Source organism: Dysidea avara, chromosome 5, assembly GCF_963678975.1.
Source record: "Dysidea avara chromosome 5, odDysAvar1.4, whole genome shotgun sequence".
In the NCBI taxonomy this organism is placed as follows: Eukaryota; Metazoa; Porifera; class Demospongiae; order Dictyoceratida; family Dysideidae; genus Dysidea; species Dysidea avara.
Window position 1 is genome coordinate 40,050,477 of NC_089276.1, and position 12,509 is coordinate 40,062,985.

General features: G+C 38.6%; 1 long non-coding RNA gene across 2 annotated transcripts; it reads left to right on the forward strand.

The window, feature by feature from the left end:
• Positions 1 to 4,922: 4,922 nt before the first annotated feature.
• On the forward strand, positions 4,923 to 12,185 carry LOC136255523 (uncharacterized). Of its 2 annotated transcripts, XR_010700931.1 has the most exons (4): positions 4,923 to 5,009; positions 10,842 to 11,254; positions 11,303 to 11,396; positions 12,128 to 12,185. It is a non-coding gene; the product is annotated as an uncharacterized lncRNA (long non-coding RNA). The 2 variants fall into 2 exon arrangements; XR_010700930.1 differs by having other exon boundaries at positions 10,842 to 11,396.
• The last annotated feature ends 324 nt before the right edge of the window (positions 12,186 to 12,509 follow it).

Sequence of the window (12,509 nt, forward strand, 5' to 3'; positions counted from 1 at the left end):
CACTTTATATAATATATCTTTTGATAGAAATACTGTACATCTGGTCAGACCAAAATCAATTACGTATATAATACATGAGAACTACATATTACCACCAAACTCACCTGAAACCAAAGTTAAAACAGCTGTCAAACTCACTCAGCACCTTCGTATGTACTAAACTCCTCTAAAAATAATTATCGTGTTTGCTGGTGTTTGAGACTTTCATATTAAAGACTTTACACCAATATGCAAAAGCCATAATGACAAAACATCAACCTACCAAGGAGTGATCATTGCTACTTAGCAACTACGTAGCATGAGAATCTACTCTCTCTCCAACCACCTACCACTTAGCCTGTCTGTGCCCTTCCCCTTGCCAGCTCCTGGATCCACCCCAGATAACTGACATATTAAGGACTTTCTCATGTTGGCTGGTACAAATAGGACATGTTATTACACAGCTATCCAAATACATGTATATACTCTTTACCCAATAACATAACAATCCATGAGCTATGTACGTTAACATAGAGTACAGTAGAACCTCACTTATCCGGACCCCAATAATTCGGATTCTCAGTTAACGGATCTACAAAAATGACTGCTCTATTAGAGTTGTGAATGTTTTATTAGGGTAATTGAAAATACTGATATTGTTAAAATTTTTCTTTGTGTTATTGTAAGGTTATTTATACACAGTTTCAGAGATACAGACTTTTCGGACTTATGGACCACCCCCGGTCCCAAGGGGTTCAGATAACTGAGGTTCCACTGTACATACAAATATTACTACACATGATTACCTGATACACGAAGTGTTAATGGATTACTAGTATAGTCCACACCATTAAGTGTTACAGTACAAGTAATGGTACCAGCATCATCTGCCAGTAGATTATTATCAGTTACACTTTGCGTTGTCTGACCGGTAGGAAAACATGTTGGGTTATCACTATTACGAGCAGTGTTAGTATAACATCCTGTAGTGTCCCACTGATATATTGTAGTTCCAGTAAATGGTTCTCCATTAGACAATGTCACATTACATGTCAGAATGACACTATTCGATATGGGATAATCAAATGTGTTAATAGATCCACTAACTGGTGTACCAGATGGAGTACTGACTATGGTGACACCTGAAACAATCGTATACACAAACTAATATCTTAGTTACTCAACAAACTTAGTGAAACAGTGCAAACAGTCACACATAATTGTACAAGTGCTCAAACACACACTCAGACCAATCTTTTCAAATGTGAGGGTGTACACAATTTGTAACATATTTGTGGGAAATGTGTTTGTGTGTTATTACTATTAAACCACGGCTGGCCAAAATCCACACGCACCTAGTTTCCTGAAATTGATTTGGCAAAAGCCATCTGTCTGCATGTCTGTGTGTCTGTCCAACACCCACATGATCAAACAGGCTTTGAGCTACAGAAAATAAATCTTCATTCAATGAATAAAGCATGTTTACCTGCTGTATTAAAGCTTTACTTTCTGCTTTCATTGCGTTTACTTAAAGACGATGTTATTTCATCATTCACCAGTTCTTTCATAATTTATTAATTACATTGCTATGCATTGCTAAGGAAGTGTAATTTGAGCAAACCACTTTGAACCACAAATTATGCACAGCGATATCTTCTTAACTGTTTTTAGTTTGTCTATCATGTTTTCATATACAAATTCTCCACACAATCCTCATGGCTGCTCTTAATTTTTGTTTGCATACAAAGAAGATACACCCCCTTTCAACTCGAGAAGATTACAAGGCCTGTTACATTGTTTTTTAGTCATTATACACCTGTTACAATATGTAGGCTAGCCCCTACTGAATTGGTTTCAGTTACCAGCCCCATTACTGTACTTATAAAACACATAATAAAGAAAGCTATAGCATGCTCTGTGTAGTTAATTTAATTTAGAAAGGGTTTATTCATTCAAGGGATAGTTGGGCATCTGATTTTAGAGTAGCACAGCATCAACATGATATTTATGTCTGTATCAAGGGTGTGTATGAGATGACATCTTCAGGTAATGTAGTCCAGTTTTAAATTGAGGAGTGGAAAATGGGTGCAAGTAAGAGTGTCTATTCTCATAATTGTTATTGCAGTTTCATTGAATGGTCTCATGTATGATACGTAGATAATATGCCCACATTAACATTGTAAGTTGCTTGTAGAGTAATGATTTTATGACTAACAAAATGTATTCTTTTTTCTCTAGTTGTGTCTATAACAGTTATTCAACCCCATTTTGTTGGCTACTTTATTTGGGCATCTTTATAATAAGGATATGGTGGCTGTTTTATTAGGGTATAATAATGACTCCCAACAGAGTATATATCTCAATCCTTCTGTTGCAACAAGAATACTGCATGTCCAGCTATTCTGACAGCAGCAATCAGTATAAATATTCCAGCATTCCAAGTCATTATGTACTAATTCAAAGATGAAACCTATGCAATAATATCAGACTATAATGATCCCTCAGCACTGTACTACTTACAGTGTATGTTTGAAAATGAATCAGGACAAGACAGTATGGGACTGAAAGGAACTATATTAACTCCTTGTATAGAAAGGGATTACAAATACAAGACTGATAATTTACTAGTGTGCAGTTTTAGATACAGTGAAACCTCACTTAGTGGTCACCTCTTTAATAAGACCGCCTCGTTATAGTGGCCACCTCTAGTAGGTCCCAAGCATACAGTAGCTAAACAGTACTTTATGACCTTATTAATAAGCAGGGGCGGATCCAGACTTTTAAAAGGGGGGGGGGGGGGGGGTTCCACTTTGGAATTACAACTTCAGCCTAGTTGTAGGTCGAAGACCAAAAAAAAAAAAAAAAAAGGTCATCACCTACTGCCAATAGCTGCCCCTCACCAACCATATTTATAACTAGATACATAGCTTGCTACACTGCTCCTCAAAAGCTTACCGTGACTGCTCTATTAGAGTATCTCGATTTGACTGCTCTATTAGAGTATCTCGAGTAAGAGAGGCTCTCTCAAAAGGGGGGTTCCATGGAACCCTTTGAACCCCCCCACCCCCCCTCTGAATCCGCCCCTGATAAGGCCACCTCATTATCAAGGTCAAATTGTTTTGGTCCCAGAGCTGGCCCTATTAATGAGGTTTCACTGTATATTTTACTGGTTTACCAAAGTAGCAAATTATGTAAACATTATTGGAAATTTCAATAGAAGTAAGAACTCACCAATAACTACAACAACAGTTATGGTCTCACGATCACTTCCAATGGGATTAGTCACAGTACATGTGTATGTTCCATTATCACTTGTAGTAACACTGTTAATGATATAGTTACTACGGAACTCTGCATTAAAGGTGTTATGATTTACTGCAACAAAAGTAGGATTTGTTGATGCCAGCGACCCATCCTTCATCCAGGTGAATGTGTCTGGGGGAGAACCTCGTGAGGTACAGGACAATGTGAGGGAATTACCAACAGCAACTGTTACAGTAGATGATGATGGAGGGTCTATCATTGGAGCAGCTGGGTAGAGAGATGAAAGATGGTTAACAACGAGGTGATGGGGTACATATCAAGTGACTCACTTCTTCCACTAAGGTACAAACCCACCCTTGTGGTCTGTACCATCATTGAACTGTTCATCATCATACACGAGTAAACACCTTCTTCATCAGGTAATAATGATCCACATGGATATAAGTTGATTACTCCTGGAAATCTGTTATTATTTGCTGAACGTTGTTGGAATACGGGGTTTACATTGCTACAAGTATCTGCACCAAGTACTGCAGCTCCATCAAAGATCCAGTCACCAAGATTTACATTAGTCTGACCCCCAGTAGGTCCTAGTCCAGTAACACAATGTAACACCACATCAAACATGTCAAGTGTAAATGGTTCAGTTAGATATGAGTAGTCAGGAAGTTGATTAGTACTAATCAAATCAGTTGCTGGAGTACTATCAGCACTTGTTATCCTAGTTGCTTTGATACCTAACAATTGTTACCACATGCGTAGTAATGACATGTTACTGTACATAATATAACATTGAACACAAAGCAAAATGTTGATGATTGGAGTTTACATTTCACAAACTGAACTACCCAGCTTAAGTTGGTCACAGTGAATCTGACAATATACATATAATAGGCAGGTAGTAAAATAGTTCTCCTGTCCCAAGGATTTTATAACTATCCTATCTATCTAATTATACAAATTTAGGTATTATTTTTAAGCATAGAAACCACCATACAGTGCCAGAGGGCAAGGAGAATTCTAGGAAAACACAAATGGGTCAGGAATGGTACTGTAAGTAGGCACTGGAACAATCAATAGAAATTGCATAATAAAAGTTATTGTGTCAATATACAGAATGGACTTTACAGAACAATGCCTCAGATGAGAAGTCATATGATGGGAAATGCATGCAGCACTGGTATGCTTGTCAAGCTGAAGTGGTTCCAAGAAGAGTCCCCATGAGGGTAAGCACATAGAAGTATGTTTGTCAAGCTGAAGCAACTTCAAGAGACCTGTGTCCCCATGACTGGTCATATTGTTCTTAGTGTTCTCATTGGAGCCACCTACGCATACTGCAGGTACCTCATCATGTGACTTTATCCTGAGGTTGCATTCAAAGAAGTAGTTAACTTTCAATGTTGATGACTGAGCTAGTTTATATGTCACCTACAGTACATCAAATCACAGGCTTTCAATGCAGTCCAGTTCTTGACTGCTCCATTAGAGTATTTTAAAGCATGTGGACTGCTCTATTAGATAGGATTTGGTAGGAGGATCCAACATATTGTGCTGTCAAATCCATCCTGTACATTGACATGATAACCTTTATCAGGAAATTTCTGTTGGTGGTTCCAGACACCCCATGCTGGACTGGAGACTTCTAAGTGCCACCTAATATATCCGTGCTTCGCGCCCCTTATACTGTACACTGTACCCGGAGTGGATTTTATAAGAACATGTTTTCCTTACTGGTGATTAGTAGGTGCACCGCTATGGAATATAAGGTTTGGCCTATTCATAGTGGGTGTACTGGTGTGTATTAGCTAGAAGTTTGACAAGCGCGAAAGGTTGATACGAGAGGCGGGATTTGTGAACTTGACTAAACTGGAGCAAATATACCATGAAATCCATACCAGTACATATAGCACTAGTAACTAATAAGCATCAGCCTTAAACTAGACTTGTTCAACCTGCCATTTTCACAAACATGTGCGAATACTTTTTATACGGAAAGCGCCTATACCAGTAGTAGGCTAATCGCCATCCAAGAAACAATCTACTAAACTTACCAGTTAAAACAACCGAGCTGTACCCAGACAGTAAAACAGAATCTTCGAGTGAGAAAGAGTGTTTCAAAACTTCAGGCATGAAACACGGATAGTCACGTACTTTTGTATGTGCACTATACATGTGCTTCCAATTCAGGTAGGGGTGTTTATTATCTATAGTGGTTCCTACTTTTCATTTCTACTTTCTGTTTCCAATTTCTTGGAGTTCTATACTTACCGATGACAAATGATTTTATGATCTTTTGTCATTGACCATCTTAATTTCCTACCATGTGTAGTCCTGAATGGACTTGGATAAGACACTTTAATTGCACATACTAACCACTCTACAAGCAAGCTTACTTATCTAGGCCTTTAGTGAACTTTGTAACTTTTCCATAAACGATTCAATATTACTGATTAAAACATTAAACTCATGTAACCGAATTTTTCCGTAATATCTCTAGGATATGTCCATTCATCGTAACCAAACGTAACCAGAATGTACTAGCTGCTAATCCATAATCAAAAATTTTAGGTATGCATATATAATAGATCCAGTGGCTTCACTCATATTGGCTTGGGTGATTGATTGCTCTCTACAACCTATCAGCCTGATAAGTGTTACATATTAGCTGTAACATGGGGCAATCAGGCTTTGCTGATATGTATGCCCTCGGGCAGTCGGGCATACATATCAGGCAAAGCCCTCATGCCAATGTTACAACTACTAGACAGATGCTAAAAGCATGATGGGGCGAGCCTGAGCTGCGTAAAAAGTGATGCAGCATCAACTGTATTTCCATGAATAGCATTTAATGTGTGTGTGTGTGTGTAGCTATACATACAGAAATGCTCAGGCTACTCTAGAGGTAGCTGGAGGAAGGTGAAAAAAGTTCAAGTTGAGAGGCTCAGTAGCCTGCCAGTATATAGCTACATAACTGTGTGGAAGCATAGTCAGCTAGGACTTATCTTCCTGTCTTCTGCAGTTTCACTGGCAAACTGCATGCTCTCTTCTGCGAGTGTGCATGGCATCTATCAGGTGTCTACTTGCTTCTACTTCATCTGGCATTTCTGCTGCCGTCCCCGCCCTGTCTTGTTCTCTCCCTGCCTTCTTCTAAGACGGTCTTCATTGTCCATGTCTATGTAGATAAGAAGTTGTAACCCACGTGAAAAATTCTAATCCAAGTGGCGCAAATATGGCCATTTTCGTACAGGAAGTTTTCATGAACGTGACGCACATACCATTCACTCAGGCATTCACCAGCCAGTGTCCCCTCCTCGCCCTATTTCGGCCGTTTTCCAAGACGGTCTTCTTTGTCCATGTCAATGTAGATCTATAAGAATAAGTTGTGAGTGAAGCCAAGTTCTAAGCCATGTGGCACATTTTTCCGTGTTCGTTACTTAAACTCTCGGGAATGGTCAGGCGTACGGCCGAGCACTACCAGTGTGGGGCTGTCTGTGTTTCCTATGTAAATTCTCGGGAATGGTCAGACGTACGGTCGTACGTACAGTTGAGCACTACCAGTGTGGGGCTGTCCGTGTTCATTACGTAAACTCTCGGGAATGGTCAGACGTACTGGTCGGACGTACGAGTGACTACTGCCATTTGTGGGGCTCGCTCAGGCTCGCCCCAATTACATGTATCACCATTGCTATATCACTAGTTAATAAATAAAGAAAAAATATGTACAGGTACAAGTAAAATTCAAAACTCAAAAGAAAATTAGCAAGTGAGCTAAACCGGTTAATCCGGTTCACCTCATGCAAGATCCCGTGGTGGTGTGAAAAAGAGACCTGGTGTGACCTGTAAAATACGAAGTGTTAGTTATGAGACCTGGTGAGGTACAATAAGTATACATGTAGTTGGGCCTTTTAATTGCACGTTCTCCCCTCATGACCACGAGTGGCATTGGTTAATGTTAGAAATGCGTGGCAATCAGAGGACTCCACGCGTGGCAATGTCATGGCATTGCAATCTTTTTTTCCACGTGTGGTAATGGCTTGTGCCACGGCATGGCAATGATCAGTCCCATGTGTAACATTTGCTTTTGTCACGGGAAAAATCGCGTGGTGCCATGACAACGTGTGTGAAGTTATAAATGGACTGTACTGTACTCTAACAGAACATATAGTCGTAGCTACTTTAACCCTTAAAAGGACAGTGTATCAAGCCATACAAGTGCTAATTTTACATAACAAGTAAGCCATTGTATGAATAACGAGTCATGTTTCCATGATACAATAATCTTGCCATGTGTTTAAGTTCCATTGTGGGTTTAATCATGTGACTAATATATAGCCTGATGGAAATTTAATGTGGCAAAGTGAACAGTGCTTGTTGCAAGTTTACAGGAGCAACCAACATTGAGTTATGGATCATTTTTAAAAGGATTTCATGTTTCCCTACTGAAAGGCTGCGTACATGACAAGTTTTTCCTTTGCAGTTGAGCATTACAGTAAAATCATTTTAATCCTTGATACATCACAATAGGGTGCATAGCTATAGGATGGAAGTTATGTTTTGTTTACTGCACGCATATTTTTTAGTTTAGATCCAATTTACTGGACTATGCTGGTTTAAGGATTAAACGAGGGGAATCATTATCTGAAGTGCATGTAGCTACATAAATAACTCAACATGGATAAAGTAGGAATTAAATTTGCACTTCAGGTGATGATCCGTCTTGTTAAACACAAGAATTCCTACTGTATCCTTACACTTGTTTGTACATACAGTATATGTGAACCCTATGGGAATCTGACAACTAACAGGACTAAAGTTGTGAAAGGACTATGATCATAGGGAAAAGGTGGAAGTTTGTATAGTTAATTGAAACAAGCTTATTCAAACCTACACAATTGAATGTGGGAGGACAACACCATTTGTTCACTGGTTACTAACGCAAAATAATGTATGTAGTTATTTTGTTCATAATATAGCCTCCCTTTCTTTCAAAGTTTATACATCTAGATAGGGAACTGTATTCATATTTGGAGTGTCTATCCTATACATACAAGCTATTGGCCTGTCTATAAAGTTACGTATAAATATTAGTTGTGACATGGAAACAACATGTACATGCATATACCCACATCTGGAGAGGATCATAGACAACTATATAATAGCTAATGTATATACCTGATATACGGAGAGTGAATTGACTGCTTGTGGTTGGAGTACCATCAATGGTTACAGTACAAGTGATGGTACCAGCATCATCTGCAAGCAGATTATTACCAGTTACATTTTGTGTTGTCTGATCTTCAGGAAAGCAATTCCTTTGGCCATTGATAGTACGATAACATCCTGCAATACTCCATGAGTAGGTAACAGTGCTAGTGCCTGATGGTGAAGGGTCCAACATACATGTCAGAGTGACACTACTTAATATGGGATAGTCAAATGTGTTAGTAGATCCACTAACTGGTGTACCAGCTGGAGTACTGACTATGGTGACTGTCTGGCCATCAGTACCTGTAATAAAATACTGATCATTATTATACATCATAATGTAGAAAATCTACCAGTCATTCCAATGTACAAGAAGTGTAAGTTGTTCTTACAACCAAATAGAGACCACTACAATAAAAAGATAGAGATCCCTCACCCCCTACCTATAGCCATTTTGATTTATATTTGCTAAAGTTTAAACTTGCACTACACTAGATCACCTTATTTTTGTTGCATAAATGATCCCCATTAACTTGTACAATAAATAAGATATACTTACACTTGTTTGTAAACTCATAATTCACCACTGATCAGTTTCTACAAAAGGAAAACTGTACCAGTTGTATGAGGCAATAACACAATGTTTAGACACTAATTTTTGTAAGGATATCTTATTAATTGTACAAGTATTAGTATAGGGTTCAGTTATACAATAAAAATAGGGAGATCTGGTGTAGTGCAAATTTAAACAGTAACAGTAGTGGTTTTGCTTAAGTTCTGTTCATTACATGTTTTGCTCATTACACAGCCATACACACAGAGAACATTACATCAATCAACCTTCACTGACAATTTGGGAGGGAACTACATACATACTGGATCAGGTCACAATCTTAATCCGTCATCTTGGACTGGGCTTTTATTAGAATAATGCAGCTTGCTTCTGTAGAGGTGTTATGTATTTTATTGTTGCAGGTCATTTTTGCTAATTGATTAAATACATCAGTGGCAACAAGTTTAATCCATGTACTGGTCAATTTTATCACTGTAGGTTTTTGTACTACATTTTGTTGCATTGTATAGACAAAATCAGACAAGTGATGCATGCATCAAACACTTTGACATAACCACCGGTAGTTACAAATATCAGTGTATGAACAGACTAAAATTTATTTGATAAAGGAATTTTTATGTACCAAGAGGAGTGGTGGGGCGAGTGTGGATTGTTGTACATGATATTTGTAAATTAATCATTGCTAGATGACAATTATTTATGCATGATGGTAATTGGCTTGGCTCTTTCAGTCTATATAATTATGATATGTACCGCTCAAATGAAATGTCGTCTTGAGAGAGTGCAAGCAATCAAAATACTTGCTAATTAAAGGGCATGGCATCCATTTCACTTGCAAGTATTCGTACCAAACGAAACGGAATGAATACACATGAGAGAAACAGATGCCACACTATTCATAGTGAGTTTTTAATCGATTGCACTCTTGCAAGACAATGTTGTATTTGAGCAGTACTGTACGTATGAGAACAAGGATCATGTCCATACAGGGAACAATGCTATATATGGCAGTTGTCTGTACTACGATTGTGAAATATGACTTAGATTGAGTTAGACATTCTAAATGTTATGTCAGTCGGTAGCAGGAGAGGTAAATTTTGTCTTTTTCCCTACAGGTGAACAGAAGAATTAGATTTTAAGGTTACGGGTTACCCAAATAATTCCGTGAATATTCGTAATACTGGCACAAAATTAATTACGTAAAATTGCGTGGTAACAGGTGCTCACCAGAAGCACCTGTGTCCGAAGCAGAAACTACTGAAATTTGAGTTATAGTATTATGAGTTGATTAAATGTTCTATATACCATACAAGACTAGAGTTTAATATGAAGATGTCAGAGTTTCTATGTGTTGCATCCAGGCATCTTTATCTGGAATCCAGTTGTTCACTTCTTGTATGGGATCATGTTGGTCAGTAAGTTCGGGTAAAACTGCAAAGAAATAAAATTATTTGAGCTTGGGAAGGACGGACAAACAGTATTGTTCATTGTATGGAACGCACTCAAAGTGCGCATCAACCAGGGTACGAAAATGAGATGTAGCCAGGGAAAAATATTTTTTGATGGCAAATTTTCCTGATTTACAGTATATCATACAATTAGCTGGGGAGCTTTGCTGACAATACGCTGTGTGTCACAAACCATGCCTTCATCTATTCACTGGAGAGGAACAGCATCAGGTACATCTCAAATATCATCAAGGCCTTCACAACTGGTAGCTTCTACCCAAGCTGTTTCTTGTGTACTCATAACATGTTGTATGTATTCTAGATGTTCACCCTCTAATTGTTCCATTGTCAACTGGTGTACAGTGTGGTAGGGAACTGTGATGTTGTGTGGAGCTGGACTGTGGTATAGAACTGGACTGTGGTACAGAACTGGATTGTGGTACAGAACTGGATTGTGGTACAGAACTGGAATGTGGTACAGAACTGGACTGTGGTACAGAACTGGACTGTGGTACAGAGTGGAGCTGTGGTGATAGTGACAATGAGCTGAGTTGTGCTGATAGCAAGTTTAATGGGTCATTCGATTGATCAAGTAAAGAAGCATCAGGTGCTGTACTACTGTTAGCTGTGTTTTTTTGTGCTGTTTTGCAGAACTCATCACTACATCTTGTGTGGTATCCAAAACAATGTAATGGGCCATTCATAGTCATGTTGCAGCTTACGGATCGCTGCACGTTTGTCAGGCTCTTCACTTCTCATAATAATTGCACTACGAGCAGCTTTCGTAAGTCTTTTTCTCATGTTTTCAGTTAGTTTTCTTCTTCCCTTGTAGCTGGGATTACTCTGCACCAAGTTCTCCAAATGAGCCCGAAAGCACTTAATGATATGGTTAGCGCACTCAACTTTCTGAATAGCATATCCCCATGGTAAGTTGGAAATAAGTGTGGGGTATACTGAACTGTCCCCATCACCTATAAATTCTATGTACCTGACTCCATGCTGCTCCTTACATTTTTTGAATCCCTCCAGAATTATATTTGTCTCCATGCTTGCTGATGAGCCCTTCCAGTTCAAATAACATGTGTGGTCAGGTGGGGTATTATTTCCAGCCTTATTGCACACAGCAAAATATTTGTTTCTGACACCGATAAATAAAATTTTTCCAGTTTTTTCCCAATAATGATACCCACACCTGACTGTGCATTGTATGAATGTCTGTGACACCTTTTGCTCTAGCCACCATCAACAATAACTGTGATGGCAGGAACTCCTTGATGATATCTCCCTTTAGAGATGGCAATAGCTCTCTCTTCCTGACCAGCCTCCTTCATAGATTTTGAAGAAGGTCCCACCACCACTTGCCAATTCTTTTCTCAGCAGCCATGAATGATTTTTCTGTCATACTGGGTATTCCTAGTATGGCCATGGTCTCAGTTAGTGTAGCATGTCCACCACCTGTGGACATCTGGCCCCACACTGCTGCTAAGTTACTCTCCCAGCCAGTATGGCCTACCACTTAATCCTTTTACTTTCCGTGATGTTGTCAGGTGAAAATCAGTGTTACAACTTGTACAGTGAGATGTAATTACTGAAGATAACACATCCCTCTTTTGGTCTTTCATAACTATATTATGTTGTGTTAATGGTTTGTTTACAGAGTGATGACAAGCTGCAACATGGTTGGTAACATCCTGTACATGATTCTAGAACATCTGTAAGTTGACAATTTTACTCCCATCTAGTGTTACTTCATTTGGTATTGTTGTTTTTACAGGGCACGTCCTTTTCACTTTCCGTTTCTTAAACTTCCCTCTACAAATGTGTGAATTTTTCTGATTCCTTGTGTTCCCCATGAAAGCTGTATTATTTTATTGTGCATAATACCACTTGTAATTTATATATTTTTAAATATTTACCTGTGACTACAGCACATTATCTTCAAAGTGAAGTGTTTGTAGTGAAACCACTGCAATGTCTACTTGACTAACAATACCAACAACAATTTTATTATTATTCACTTAGCAACTATTACAAGTCAA